Here is a 15,959-nt window from a genome sequence, read left to right on the forward strand (position 1 = left end):
AATATGTGTAGAAGTGAAATGAACTCTGGAGATGATCAGAACATCATCATAATAATTGTAAATACTGTGAGCTGCTGTAGATATACCGTATCTGGATTTATTCTCTTTATACACACCATTGATATTTAATTTTTTCTGTTGTTACCATGACACTGATCAGTATCTGGGCACAATAATATGTGTAGAACTGAAATGAACTCTGGAGATGATCAGAACATCATCATAATAATTGTAAATACTGTGAGCTGCTGTAGATATACCGTATCTGGATTTATTCTCTTTATACACACCATTGATATTTAATTTTTTCTGTTGTTACCATGACACTGATCAGTATCTGGGCACAATAATATGTGTAGAACTGAAATGAACTCTGGAGATGATCAGAACATCATCATAACAATTGTAAATACTGTGAGCTGCTGTAGATATATCTGGATTTACTCTTTGAAAACACACTATTGATATTTAATTATTTCTGTTGTTACCATGACACTGATCAGTATCTGAGCTTAGTACTATACAAATGTATGTAGAACTGAAATGAACTCTGATGACGATCAGAACATCATCACAAATTGTAAATACTGTGAACTGCTGTATATATATCTGGATTTACTCCCTGAAAACACATTATTAATATTTCATTATTTCTGTTGTTACCATGACACTGAACAGTATCTGAGCACAATACTATAATTATGTAGCACTGAAATGAACCCTGGTCATGATCAGAACATCATCATCAAAATTATTGTAAACACTGCAAAGTTTGAATTACTCTCTTAAAATACACTATTGTTATTTAATTAAATTCTGTTGTTACCATGACATTGATCAGTTTCTTTAAACATTTTGTTCTTTTTTTTGTTTATATCTGTGCTGAATTAACTGAATTGAACTTCGCTGATGATTACAACATCAAAATATCTTAAATTGTAATCCTTGATAAATGCTTCGACGGCTGAAGCGAAGAAGGTGAAAGCTGTACGCTTCGCTTGACAGCATATTCTGCGCTTTGATCCGACAGCGTATTCTCTATGGATTGAGCTCTCTGAATAAACTGTTCCATCTTGTTTACGAATGAAACACCACTCCTACACAAGACCTTTGATCTCGTATCGTCCTCCGAAATTTTTATGCCACAGGTTTTGTGGACTTTGGCACACAGATCTTTTCCTGAACCAGCTTTGCTGAATATTTGTAGCATAGAGCGACTCTCATGAGAATCACCACAGAGTCGGCAAGCTGGATCTCGAGGAGAAACCTTCGTCGGAGTAGACATACTTTCCGCCATTTTGATTTCGGCATAATGCATAAATTAGCTTTATTTCGCCAAGTTTCGCATAAATTATTTAAAAACGATCAACCAATCAATATAAAGGATTCACTGGCCGATCGCAGGGCCTTTTCCCGCCCCACCCCCAAGCCAGGGAAAAGGTCCTGGGAACGAGGTTGCATCATTTAAACATTGTGTAATGGTCATGATACGTCATGTGCGGTCACCAAGTGGAAGGACCAAAAACAATCTGCCATATTGATAACAATTTTTAAACAAGCAGCAGATGACCAGTAAAACTGGTCGAAAAGTCGGTTTTAAACTATTTTAACCTCGGAAATTCCCGAAAACAATTCAAATTTTAATTTTTATAGAGAAGAGAGGTGAAAGTTTCACAAATACGAGTGCAAATTTTTTTTAATAGTTCTAAGCGTCTTCCACTTTTATAACTATGAGGATGTTATGAAGCTCTGTTAATTCCTGTTTCCATGCTAGAACACTTCCTTTTTTTTGTGATCACAATACGCGAACTTTCTTTGTCAAAGCTCGAAAAAACAATGCATGTCTTTAAACTGCATTTGGTCATTAATACACAAAATTTTGTTTTTGATTTTTCCTAATGTTTTCCATAGAACTAGCAAATCCACTGTTATCCATTTTTTCTTTTTCATTCATTGCTCTGAGTCGTTAACGGATTCCTTTTAGGACAATTGGGATTAACTTTCCTGCTCTTGTCTAAGTAGAACCGAGTACAACGACGATCAGTGAATTCTGAGAAGGAAACGGCAATTAAAACTAAAATGACATTGATTTTAATGTTCTTGTTTAATTCAGATTTCCTACTCATTTCTAACTTTATGTTTATTTCTAGATATCTTGAAAAAAATAAAATAAGTCAACTCGCAGAAAACGTTTTCTCAGGACTCACGGGTCTGCATTCGCTGTAAGTATATTGCCCTAAATACACTTTCAAAGTATGACACGGCTTTGCGCCTCTCCACTCCACAAATAATTGTGCGACTTAGTTACAAAGTGACTCACACGGCTAAGTTAAATAAAGTCTTTACAGTAATGAACCCTTTCAGGTCAAAAATTAAAGTGCATTTGAACCTTAGCCTTTTAAGATAAACACTAAATGTTATTCTAGTCTGTCATTTTGGTTCTTTCTGTGGAACCTTTGATTTGATCTTAGCCAAGATCCCTTTTTCCAATGAAGAAGCACATAAAACAATCATAATAATTGCTGCTGACAAACATGGATTTTCGACTCAACGAAATGACAGTATCTCCAACGGAATGGTAATTATATCTACTAAGTAAATAAAAACAGGACATTATGAAACTTTATGAATTCCTATTTCCATGCTGAGATAATACGTTTTTGTCTTTATGATCACGGTACAGTGAGCTTTCTTCATCAAGACTCAATAAAGCAATGCATGACTTTAGACTGCATTTGGTCAGTAAAATCCTAATTTTTTTTTTTTTTATATTTTCCTATTGTTTTCCATAAAACTAGCAAATCCACAGTTATGCATTTTGTTCTTTGATTTGATCGGTCTGCGTAGTTCACGGACTCCTTTTGGGACTATTGGGATTAATTTTACTGCTCTTGTCTAAATAGAATCGAGTACAACCACGATCCGGGAATGCTAAGAACAAAACGGCATGCAATTAAAACTAAAATGGTATTAATTGCATTGTTCTTCTTTAATTTGAATTTAGTGATTATTTCTAATGTTATTTTCATTTCAAGATATCTCAGGGAGAATGAAATAACTCAACTCCAAAAAGGCGCTTTCTCAGGACTAACACGTCTAACTTCCTTGTAAGTGGATTGCATTAAATACACTTTCAACTGAATATGACACAAATAACTGTGTAACTTTGTTACAAAGTGATTCACACAGCTGAGTTAAATAGACCTCATTCCAAAATGGACGTCATTTAAATATTCTTTCGTTTTTATTCAAATTAGCCCTGGATGCCTCTTTCTTGAGCTGAAAATTGAAAAGATTAGAGAGCTTAGCAAAGACAACGGCTAAGGCTATGCGAACGTCACAAATTTGCATATTTTGTGGGCAAAAGCAATAGCTTTGCACGCCCTGCACGTGCGTTTTTCACGTTTGTTCATTTCTTTGCCGTCGTCAGCAAAACAACAACGTGAAATAGCCAAATTCGAGGTTTTATAGAGGTCGTCAGCACTTGAGGATAAATTTTCATTTTCTCCACTAAATTAAGACTGACCCAAGCAGAAGGACCAAAAAAGATCCGTCATCATGATAACATTTTCTAAACAACCTTAAGAAGACCAGTAAAACTGGTCGAAATGTCGGTTTTAAACTATTTTAACATCACAAATTCCCGGAAACAATTCAAATCTTAACTTTTATAGAGATGAGAGGTGAAAGTTTCAGAAATACGAGTACAAAAAAATACTTTATAGTTCTAGGGGTCCTCCACTTTTAGAACTATCAGGATCTTATGGAACTCTGTTAATTCCTGTTTCCATGCTAGAACACCTCCTTTTTTTTATGATCACAATACAGCGAACTTTCTTTATCAAAGCTCGAAAAAACAATGCATGTCTTTAAACTTCATTTGGTCATTAATACACAAAATTTTGTTTTTGATTTTTCCTAATGTTTTCCATAGAACTAGCAAATCCACTGTTATCCATTTTTTCTTTTTCATTCATTGCTCTGAGTCGTTAACGGATTCCTTTTAGGACAATTGGGATTAACTTTCCTGCTCTTGTCTAAGTAGAACCGAGTACAACGACGATCAGTGAATTCTGAGAAGGAAACGGCAATTAAAACTAAAATGACATTGATTTTAATGTTCTTGTTTAATTCAGATTTCCTACTCATTTCTAACTTTGTGTTTATTTCTAGATATCTTGAAAAAAATAAATTAAGTCAACTCGCAGAAAACGTTTTCTCAGGACTCACGGGTCTGCATTCGCTGTAAGTATAATGCCCTAAATACACTTTCAAAATATGACACGGCTTTGCGCCTCTCCACTCCACAAATAATTGTGCGACTTAGTTACAAAGTGACCCACACGGCTATGTTAAATAAAGTCTTTACAATAATGAACCCTTTCAGGTCAAAAATTAAAGTGCATTTGAACCTTAGCCTTTTAAGATAAACACTAAATGTTATTCTAGTCTGTCATTTTGGTTCTTTCTGTGGAACCTTTGATTTGATCTTAGTCAAGATCCCTTTTTCTAATGAAGAAGCACATAAAACAATCATAATAATTGCTGCTGACAAACATGGATTTTCGACTCAACGAAATGACAGTATCTCCAACGGAATGGTAATTATATCTACTAAGTAAATAAAAACAGGACATTATGAAACTTTATGTATTCCTATTTCCATGCTGAAATAGTTCGTTTTTGTCTTTATGATCACGGTACAGTGAGCTTTCTTCATCAAGGCTCAATGAAGCAATGCATGACTTTAAACTGCTTTTGGTCAGTAAAATCCTATTTTTTCTTTAAGATTTTCCTATTTTTTTTCATAAACTAGCAAATCTACAGTTATCCATTTTTTTCTTTGATTTGATCGGTCTGGGTAGTTCATGGACTCCTTTTGGGGTGATTGGGATTAATTTTACTGCTCTTGTCTAAATAGAATCGAGTACAACGTCGATCCGGGAATGCTAAGAACAAAACGGCATGCAATTAAAACTAAAATGGTATTAATTGCATTGTTCTTCTTTAATTTGAATTGAGTGTTTATTTCTAATGTTATTTTCATTTCTAGATATCTCAGGGAGAATGAAATAACTCAACTCCAAAATGGCACTTTCTCAGGACTTACACGTCTATCTTCCCTGTAAGTGGATTGCCTTAAATACTCTTTTAACTGAATATGACACAAATAACTGTGTAATTTTGTTACGAAGTGACTCACACAGCTGAGTTAAATAGACCTTATTCCAAAATGGACGTCATTTAAATATTCTCTCGTTTTTATTCAAATTAGCCCTTGATGCCTCGTTCTTGAGCTGAAAATTTAAAAGATTAAGAGAGCTTTAGCAAAGGCAACGGCTACGGCTACGAGAACGTCACAAATTTGCATATTTTGTGGGCAAAAACAATAGCTTTGCACGCCCTGCACGTGCGTTTTTCTCGTTTGTTCATTTCTTTGCCGTCGTCAGCAAAACAACAACGTGAAATAGCGAAAATCGAGGTTTTATAGAGGTCGTCAGCACTTGAGGATAAATTTTCATTTTCTCCACTAAATTAAGACTGACCCAAGCAGAATGACCAAAAAAGATCCGCCATATTGGTAACATTTTCTAAACAACCTTACGAAGACCAGTAAAACTGGTCGAAATGTCGGTTTTAAACTATTTTAACCTCGGAAATTCCTAGAAACAATTCAAATTTTAATTTTCATAGAGATGAGAGGTGAAAGTTTCAGAAATACGAGTACAAAAAATTATTTTATAGTTCTAGGGGTCCTCCACTTTTAGAACTGTCAGGATGTTACGAAAAATTCCTGTTTGTATGCGAGAACAATTCCTTTTTTTTATATGATCACAATACAGTGAACCTCCTTTATCAAAGCTCGATAAAACAATGCATGTCCTTAAACTGCATTTGGTCATTAAAGTCTTTAATTTTGTTTTTTACTTTTCTTATTGTTTTCCACAGAACTAGCAAATCCACTGTTATCCATTTTTTTCTTTTTCATTCATTGCTCTGAGTCGTTCACGGATTCCTTTTAGGACAATTGGGATTAACTTTCCTGCTCTTGTCTAAGTAGAACCGAGTACAACGACGATCAGTGAATTCTGAGAAGGAAACGGCAATTAAAACTAAAATGACATTGATTTTAATGTTCTTGTTTAATTCAGATATCCTACTCATTTCTAATTTTGTGTTCATTTCTAGATATCTTGAAAAAAATAAAATAAGTCAACTCGCAGAAAACGTTTTCTCAGGACTCACGGGTCTGCATTCGCTGTAAGTATATTGCCCTAAATACACTTTTAAAATATGACACGGCTTTGCGCCTCTCCACTCCACAAATAATTGTGCGACTTAGTTACAAAGTGACTCACACAGCTAAGGTAAATAAAGTCTTTACAGTAATGAACCCTTTCAGGTCAAAAATTAAAGTGCATTTGAACCTTAGCCTTTTAAGATAAACACTAAATGTTATTCTAGTCTGTCATTTTGGTTCTTTCTGTGGAACCTTTGATTTGATCTTAGCCAAGATCCCTTTTTCTAATGAAGAAGCACATAAAACAATCATAATAATTGCTGCTGACAAACATGGATTTTCGACTCAACGAAATGACAGTATCTCCAACGGAATGGTAATTATATCTACTAAGTAAATAAAAACAGGACATTATGAAACTTTATGTTTTCCTATTTCCATGCTGAAATAGTTCGCTTTTGTCTTTATGATCACGGTACAGTGAGCTTTCTTCATCAAGTCTCAATAAAGCAATGCATGACTTTAAACTGCATTTGGTCGGTAAAATCCTATTTTTTCTTTAAGATTTTCCTATTTTTTTCCATAAAACTAGCAAATCCACAGTTATTCATTTTTTTCGTTGATTTGATCGGTCTGGGTAGTTCATGGACTCCTTTTGGGGTAATTGGGATTAATTTTACTGCTCTTGTCTAAATAGAATCGAGTACAACGTCGATCCGGGAATGCTAAGAACAAAACGGCATGCAATTAAAACTAAAATGGTATTAATTGCATTGTTCTTCTTTAATTTGAATTTGGTGCTTATTTCTAATGTTATTTTCATTTCTAGATATCTCAGGGAGAATGAAATAACTCAACTCCAAAATGGCACTTTCTCAGGACTTACACGTCTATCTTCCCTGTAAGTGGATTGCCTTAAATACACTTTTAACTGAATATGACACAAATAACTGTGTAACTTTGTTACGAAGTGACTCACACAGCTGAGTTAAATAGACCTCATTCCAAAATGGACGTTATTTAAATATTCTCTCGTTTTTATTCAAATTAGCCCTTGATGCCTCGTTCTTGAGCTGAAAATTCAAAAGATTAAGAGAGCTTTAGCAAAGACAACGGCTACGGCTACGAGAACGTCACAAATTTGCATATTTTGTGGACACAAACAATAGCTTTGCACGCCCTGCACGTGCGTTTTTCTCGTTTGTTCATTTCTTTGCCGTCGTCAGCAAAACAACAACGTGAAATAGCCAAATTCGAGGTTTTATAGAGGTCGTCAGCACTTGAGGATAAATTTTCATTTTCTCCACTTAATTAAGACTGACCCAAGCGGAACGACCAAAAAAGATCCGCCATATTGGTAACATTTTCTAAACAACCTTAAGAAGACCAGTAAAACTGGTGGAAATGTCGGTTTTAAACTATTTTAACCTCGGAAATTCCCAGAAACAATTCAAATTTTAATTTTCATAGAGATGAGAGGTGAAAGTTTCAGAAATACCAGTACAAAAAATTATTTTATAGTTCTAGGGGTCCTCCACCTTTAGAACTGTCAGGATCTTACGAAAAATTCCTGTTTGTATGCGAGAACAATTCCTTTTTTTATATGATCACAATACAGTGAACCTCCTTTTATCAAAGCTCGAAAAAACAATGCATGTCCTTAAACTGCATTTGGTCATGAAAGTCTTTAATTTTGTCTCTTACTTTTCCTATTGTTTTCCATAGAACTAGCAAATCCACTGTTATCGATTTTTTTTCTTTTTCATTCATTGCTCTGAGTCGTTCACGGATTCCTTTTAGGGCAATTGGGATTAACTTTCCTGCTCTTGTCTAAGTAGAACCGAGTACAACGACGATCAGTGAATTCTGAGAAGGAAACGGCAATTAAAACTAAAATGACATTGATTTTAATGTTCTTGTTTAATTCAGATATCCTACTCATTTCTAATTTTGTGTTCATTTCTAGATATCTTGAAAAAAATAAAATAAGTCAACTCGCAGAAAACGTTTTCTCAGGACTCACGGGTCTGCATTCGCTGTAAGTATATTGCCCTAAATACACTTTTAAAATATGACACGGCTTTGCGCCTCTCCACTCCACAAATAATTGTGCGACATAGTTACAAAGTGACTCACACAGCTAAGGTAAATAAAGTCTTTACAGTAATGAACCCTTTCAGGTCAAAAATTAAAGTGCATTTGAACCTTAGCCTTTTAAGATAAACACTAAATGTTATTCTAGTCTGTCATTTTGGTTCTTTCTGTGGAACCTTTGATTTGATCTTAGCCAAGATCCCTTTTTCTAATGAAGAAGTACATAAAACAATCATAATAATTGCTGCTGACAAACATGGATTTTCGACTCAACGAAATGACAGTATCTCCAACGGAATGGTAATTATATCTACTAAGTAAATAAAAACAGGACATTATGAAACTTTATGTTTTCCTATTTCCATGCTGAAATAGTTCGCTTTTGTCTTTATGATCACGGTACAGTGAGCTTTCTTCATCAAGTCTCAATAAAGCAATGCATGACTTTAAACTGCATTTGGTCGGTAAAATCCTATTTTTTCTTTAAGATTTTCCTATTTTTTTCCATAAAACTAGCAAATCCACAGTTATTCATTTTTTTCGTTGATCTGATCGGTCTGGGTAGTTCATGGACTCCTTTTGGGGTAATTGGGATTATTTTTACTGCCTAAATAGAATCGAGTACAATCACGATCCGGGAATGCTAAGAACAAAACGGCATGCAATTAAAACTAAAATGGTATTAATTGCATTGTTCTTCTTTAATTTGAATTTAGTGCTTATTTCTAATGTTATTTTCATTTCAAGATATCTCAGGGAGAATGAAATAACTCAACTCCAAAAAGGCGCTTTCTCAGGACTCACACGTCTAACTTCCTTGTAAGTGGATTGCCTTAAATACACTTTTAACTGAATATGACACAAATAACTGTGTAACTTTGTTACAAAGTGATTCACACAGCTGAGTTAAATAGACCTCATTCCAAAATGGACGTCATTTAAATATTCTTTCGTTTTTATTCAAATTAGCCCTGGATGCCTCTTTCTTGAGCTGAAAATTGAAAAGATTAGAGAGCTTAGCAAAGACAACGGCTACGGCTATGAGAACGTCACAAATTTGCATATTTTGTGGGCAAAAGCAATAGCTTTGCACGCCCTGCACGTGCGTTTTTCACGTTTGTTCATTTCTTTGCCGTCGTCAGCAAAACAACAACGTGAAATAGCCAAATTCGAGGTTTTATAGAGGTCGTCAGCACTTGAGGATAAATTTTCATTTTCTCCACTAAATTAAGACTGACCCAAGCAGAAGGACCAAAAAAGATCCGCCATCATGATAACATTTTCTAAACAACCTTAAGAAGACCAGTAAAACTGGTCGAAATGTCGGTTTTAAACTATTTTAAGCTCAGAAATTCCCGGAAACAGTTCAAATCTTAACTTTTATAGAAATGAGAGGTGAAAGTTTCAGAAATACGAGTACAAAAAATTACTTTATAGTTCTAGGGGTCCTCCACTTTTAGAACTATCAGGATCTTATGGAACTCTGTTAATTCCTGTTTCCATGCTAGAACACCTCCTTTTTTTTATGATCACAATACAGCGAACTTTCTTTATCAAAGCTCGAAAAAACAATGCATGTCTTTAAACTTCATTTGGTCATTAATACACAAAATTTTGTTTTTGATTTTTCCTAATGTTTTCCATAGAACTAGCAAATCCACTGTTATCCATTTTTTCTTTTTCATTCATTGCTCTGAGTCGTTAACGGATTCCTTTTAGGACAATTGGGATTAACTTTCCTGCTCTTGTCTAAGTAGAACCGAGTACAACGACGATCAGTGAATTCTGAGAAGGAAACGGCAATTAAAACTAAAATGACATTGATTTTAATGTTCTTGTTTAATTCAGATATCCTACTCATTTCTAATTTTGTGTTTATTTCTAGATATCTTGAAAAAAATAAAATAAGTCAACTCGCAGAAAACGTTTTCTCAGGACTCACGGGTCTGCATTCGCTGTAAGTATATTGCCCTAAATACACTTTCAAAATATGACACGGCTTTGCGCCTCTCCACTCCACAAATAATTGTGCGACTTAGTTACAAAGTGACCCACGCGGCTATGTTAAATAAAGTCTTTACAATAATGAACTCTTTCAGGTCAAAAATTAAAGTGCATTTGAACCTTAGCCTTTTAAGATAAACACTAAATGTTATTCTAGTCTGTCATTTTGGTTCTTTCTGTGGAACCTTTGATTTGATCTTAGCCAAGATCCCTTTTTCTAATGAAGAAGCACATAAAACAATCATAATAATTGCTGCTGACAAACATGGATTTTCGACTCAACGAAATGACAGTATCTCCAACGGAATGGTAATTATATCTACTAAGTAAATAAAAACAGGACATTATGAAACTTTATGTATTCCTATTTCCATGCTGAAATAGTTCGCTTTTGTCTTTATGATTACGGTACAGTGAGCTTTCTTTCTTCGTCAAGGCTCAATAAAGCAATGCATGACTTTAAACTGCATTTGGTCGGTAAAATCCTATTTTTTCTTTAAGATTTTCCTATTTTTTTTTCATAAACTAGCAACTCCACAGTTATCCATTTTTTTCTTTGATTTGATCGGTCTGGGTAGTTCATGGACTCCTTTTGGGGTAATTGGGATTAATTTTACTGCTCTTGTCTAAATAGAATCGAGTACAACGTCGATCCGGGAATGCTAAGAACAAAACGGCATGCAATTAAAACTAAAATGGTATTAATTGCATTGTTTTTCTTTAATTTGAATTTGGTGCTTATTTCTAATGTTATTTTCATTTCTAGATATCTCAGGGAGAATGAAATAACTCAACTCCAAAATGGCACTTTCTCAGGACTTACACGTCTATCTTCCCTGTAAGTGGATTGCCTTAAATACACTTTTAACTGAATATGACACAAATAACTGTGTAACTTTGTTACGAAGTGACTCACACAGCTGAGTTAAATAGACCTCATTCCAAAATGGACGTCATTTAAATATTCTCTCGTTTTTATTCAAATTAGCCCTTGATGCCTTGTTCTTGAGCTGAAAATTCAAAAGATTAAGAGAGCTTTAGCAAAGACAACGGCTACGGCTACGAGAACGTCACAAATTTGCATATTTTGTGGGCAAAAACAATAGCTTTGCACGCCCTGCACGTGCGTTTTTCTCGTTTGTTCATTTCTTTGCCGTCGTCAGCAAAACAACAACGTGAAATAGCCAAATTCGAGGTTTTATAGAGGTCGTCAGCACTTGAGGATAAATTTTCATTTTCTCCACTAAATTAAGACTGACCCAAGCAGAAGGACCAAAAAAGATCCGCCATCATGATAACATTTTCTAAACAACCTTAAGAAGACCAGTAAAACTGGTCGAAATGTCGGTTTTAAACTATTTTAACCTCAGAAATTCCCGGAAACAGTTCAAATCTTAACTTTTATAGAAATGAGAGGTGAAAGTTTCAGAAATACGAGTACAAAAAATTACTTTATAGTTCTAGGGGTCCTCCACTTTTAGAACTATCAGGATCTTATGGAACTCTGTTAATTCCTGTTTCCATGCTAGAACACCTCCTTTTTTTTATGATCACAATACAGCGAACTTTCTTTATCAAAGCTCGAAAAAACAATGCATGTCTTTAAACTTCATTTGGTCATTAATACACAAAATTTTGTTTTTGATTTTTCCTAATGTTTTCCATAGAACTAGCAAATCCACTGTTATCCATTTTTTCTTTTTCATTCATTGCTCTGAGTCGTTAACGGATTCCTTTTAGGACAATTGGGATTAACTTTCCTGCTCTTGTCTAAGTAGAACCGAGTACAACGACGATCAGTGAATTCTGAGAAGGAAACGGCAATTAAAACTAAAATGACATTGATTTTAATGTTCTTGTTTAATTCAGATATCCTACTCATTTCTAATTTTGTGTTTATTTCTAGATATCTTGAAAAAATAAAATAAGTCAACTCGCAGAAAACGTTTTCTCAGGACTCACGGGTCTGCATTCGCTGTAAGTATATTGCCCTAAATACACTTTCAAAATATGACACGGCTTTGCGCCTCTCCACTCCACAAATAATTGTGCGACTTAGTTACAAAGTGACCCACGCGGCTATGTTAAATAAAGTCTTTACAATAATGAACTCTTTCAGGTCAAAAATTAAAGTGCATTTGAACCTTAGCCTTTTAAGATAAACACTAAATGTTATTCTAGTCTGTCATTTTGGTTCTTTCTGTGGAACCTTTGATTTGATCTTAGCCAAGATCCCTTTTTCTAATGAAGAAGCACATAAAACAATCATAATAATTGCTGCTGACAAACATGGATTTTCGACTCAACGAAATGACAGTATCTCCAACGGAATGGTAATTATATCTACTAAGTAAATAAAAACAGGACATTATGAAACTTTATGTATTCCTATTTCCATGCTGAAATAGTTCGCTTTTGTCTTTATGATTACGGTACAGTGAGCTTTCTTTCTTCGTCAAGGCTCAATAAAGCAATGCATGACTTTAAACTGCATTTGGTCGGTAAAATCCTATTTTTTCTTTAAGATTTTCCTATTTTTTTTTCATAAACTAGCAACTCCACAGTTATCCATTTTTTTCTTTGATTTGATCGGTCTGGGTAGTTCATGGACTCCTTTTGGGGTAATTGGGATTAATTTTACTGCTCTTGTCTAAATAGAATCGAGTACAACGTCGATCCGGGAATGCTAAGAACAAAACGGCATGCAATTAAAACTAAAATGGTATTAATTGCATTGTTCTTCTTTAATTTGAATTTGGTGCTTATTTCTAATGTTATTTTCATTTCTAGATATCTCAGGGAGAATGAAATAACTCAACTCCAAAATGGCACTTTCTCAGGACTTACACGTCTATCTTCCCTGTAAGTGGATTGCCTTAAATACACTTTTAACTGAATATGACACAAATAACTGTGTAACTTTGTTACGAAGTGACTCACACAGCTGAGTTAAATAGACCTCATTCCAAAATGGACGTCATTTAAATATTCTCTCGTTTTTATTCAAATTAGCCCTTGATGCCTCGTTCTTGAGCTGAAAATTCAAAAGATTAAGAGAGCTTTAGCAAAGACAACGGCTACGGCTACGAGAACGTCACAAATTTGCATATTTTGTGGGCAAAAACAATAGCTTTGCACGCCCTGCACGTGCGTTTTTCTCGTTTGTTCATTTCTTTGCCGTCGTCAGCAAAACAACAACGTGAAATAGCGAAATTCGAGGTTTTATAGAGGTCGTCAGCACTTGAGGATAAATTTTCATTTTCTCCACTAAATTAAGACTGACCCAAGCGGAACGACCAAAAAAGATCCGCCATATTGATAACATTTTCTAAACAACCTTAAGAAGACCAGTAAAACTGGTCGAAATGTCGGTTTTAAACTATTTTAACCTCGGAAATTCCCAGAAACAATTCAAATTTTAATTTTCATAGAGGTGAGAGGTGAAAGTTTCAGAAATACGAGTACAAAAAATTATTTTATAGTTCTAGGGGTCTTCCACTTTTAGAACTGTCCGGATGTTACGAAAAATTCCTGTTTGTATGCGAGAATAATTCCTTTTTTTATATGATCACAACACAGTGAACCTCCTTTATCAAAGTTCGATAAAACAATGCATGTCCTTAAACTGCATTTGGTCATATAAGTCTTTAATTTTGTTTTTTACCTTTCCTATTGTTTTCCATAGAACTAGCAAACCCAATGTTATCAATAAGGCGGATCATTTTTGGTTGCTCAGCTTGGTGCCGGCACATGACGTATCATGAACTTTACACGACGTGTAAATGATGTGAAATTACGGGGGAAATGAACGAAGAAGACTGTAGTAGACAGTAAATTATTGTAAAAGTAAACGTACTTGACAGGCCTCAGATTGCAATTCGAAAGCAATTTGACATCATTTACAACCTCGTTCCCAGGACCTTTTCCCTGGCTTGGGGGTGGGGCGGCAAAAGGCCCTGGGATCGGCTTGTCACGTGATAGTAGAACACCCAAATTTCTTGGGTGTACTAAATTATCATACGTTAAACGGAACTTTCAAGATGGCGGCCTCTTCGAGTAAACCAAACTTTTTGTCAGTGCTTCGTCGAATCGAATTTTCTTTAAATAACGGTAATTTTCCTTCTTTAAATTTAAAACCTCTTCAAATGAAGTGTTTCGAATATATGCTGGAAGGTCAGGATGTCATTGGAGTCCTACCTACTGGATTTGGCAAGTCAATGCTCTTTCACCTTCTACCTCATTTCATTCCTGTGAAGACCACCAAGAACATAGTTATTGTGGTATGTCCATTAAATCCCATCATTGAAGATCAGCTGAAAGTCTTAAAAGCTCGAAGGATAACCGCTGATGTCTTACAGCTTGCTGTATACGAGAAGGAACCCGCCGATAACTTGTTCGGAAATCAACAAGAACCAAGCGAGCACGTGGTCCCGGATTCAACGAAGTTTCCTCAAGATGTGGTAAATGGTAACACTTCAATTGTATTCGCCCATCCAGAGCTACGACAAAATCCTTGTACCCATTGCCAATGAACTGGCAATTCAAAGAGAAAACCACCCAATGACAATCATTTATTTAAAACTGAAATACTGCGGATATGCTTATGGCTTATTTGAAAAGACAAACAGTGCGTTGGAGAAACATTAGAACCCAGTGCAAGACTGTTTGCACAGTTTCATGCGCCCCAGACGAGTCGCTTGAAGAAAGACATAATATCAGAAATAAAAAAAGAACAATCGAGGGCGAGGGTGCTATTTGCAACATCAGCTCTTGGCATGGGGGTTGATGCTCCTTATTTAACCAACATCATTCATATAACTCCACCAAGTAGCCTTGAAGCTTACATGCAAGAAATTGGTCGTGCTGGCCGTACAGGACTTTCATCATGTGCTACCCTTTATTACAATAACTCTGACATTGCAAAGAATAAAAAACATGTTGAAGAATCAATGAAATCATATTGCAGATCAGAAGACACTTGTCAAAGGAAACTCCTCCTTGATTACTTTGGATTCTCCAGTGTTCAACAAAAGGGCTGTTGCTGCATATGCGATGGCAAATTCAAAAGAACTGAAGAGGATCTCCCCCAAGCTATTAGAAACAAGGTCAGATTTCTACCTAACAGTAACCGTGCTATCCTTGAAAGGTTAATCAAGAGTGCAATTTCTGACCATGAGTCCCAAGCGACATCAGAGGGTTCAATGCTATTTGACATTTCTGTAGATAAGGATCTGGCTGCAAAGGTTATGGAGGGAGTGGAATTTGTTGCATCAGAAGCAGACTTGTTGAAATCATTCGACATATGGGATGAAACCTGTTCTTCTCAAATCTTTTCGCTTATATCTGAACACACTGCTATATGTACAACTGAAACGGACTCCGAAAATGATTAGAACATCAACATAATGTGCTCTGTTCACTTATATCTGAGCACACTCCTCACGACATGTTGAACTGAAATGAACTCTGAAGATTAGAACATCAACATAAATTGTAGATACTGTAAACTACTGATTGTGATTTATTCTCTTAAACACAAGACTGATTCAATGATATTTAATTATTTCTGTTGTTAAAATAACACTGATCAGTTTGTCTTTGCTTATATCTGAGCACAATA

The 15,959-nt window shown here is 35.1% G+C and overlaps 1 pseudogene; it reads left to right on the forward strand.

Annotated features, from left to right (window-relative positions):
• Window positions 1–14,379: 14,379 nt before the first annotated feature.
• LOC138048734 (ATP-dependent DNA helicase RecQ-like) lies at window positions 14,380–15,732 on the forward strand (annotated as a pseudogene).
• Window positions 15,733–15,959: the final 227 nt, after the last annotated feature.

This window comes from Montipora capricornis, chromosome 5 (assembly GCF_036669925.1).
Source record: "Montipora capricornis isolate CH-2021 chromosome 5, ASM3666992v2, whole genome shotgun sequence".
NCBI lineage: Eukaryota > Metazoa > Cnidaria > Anthozoa > Scleractinia > Acroporidae > Montipora > Montipora capricornis.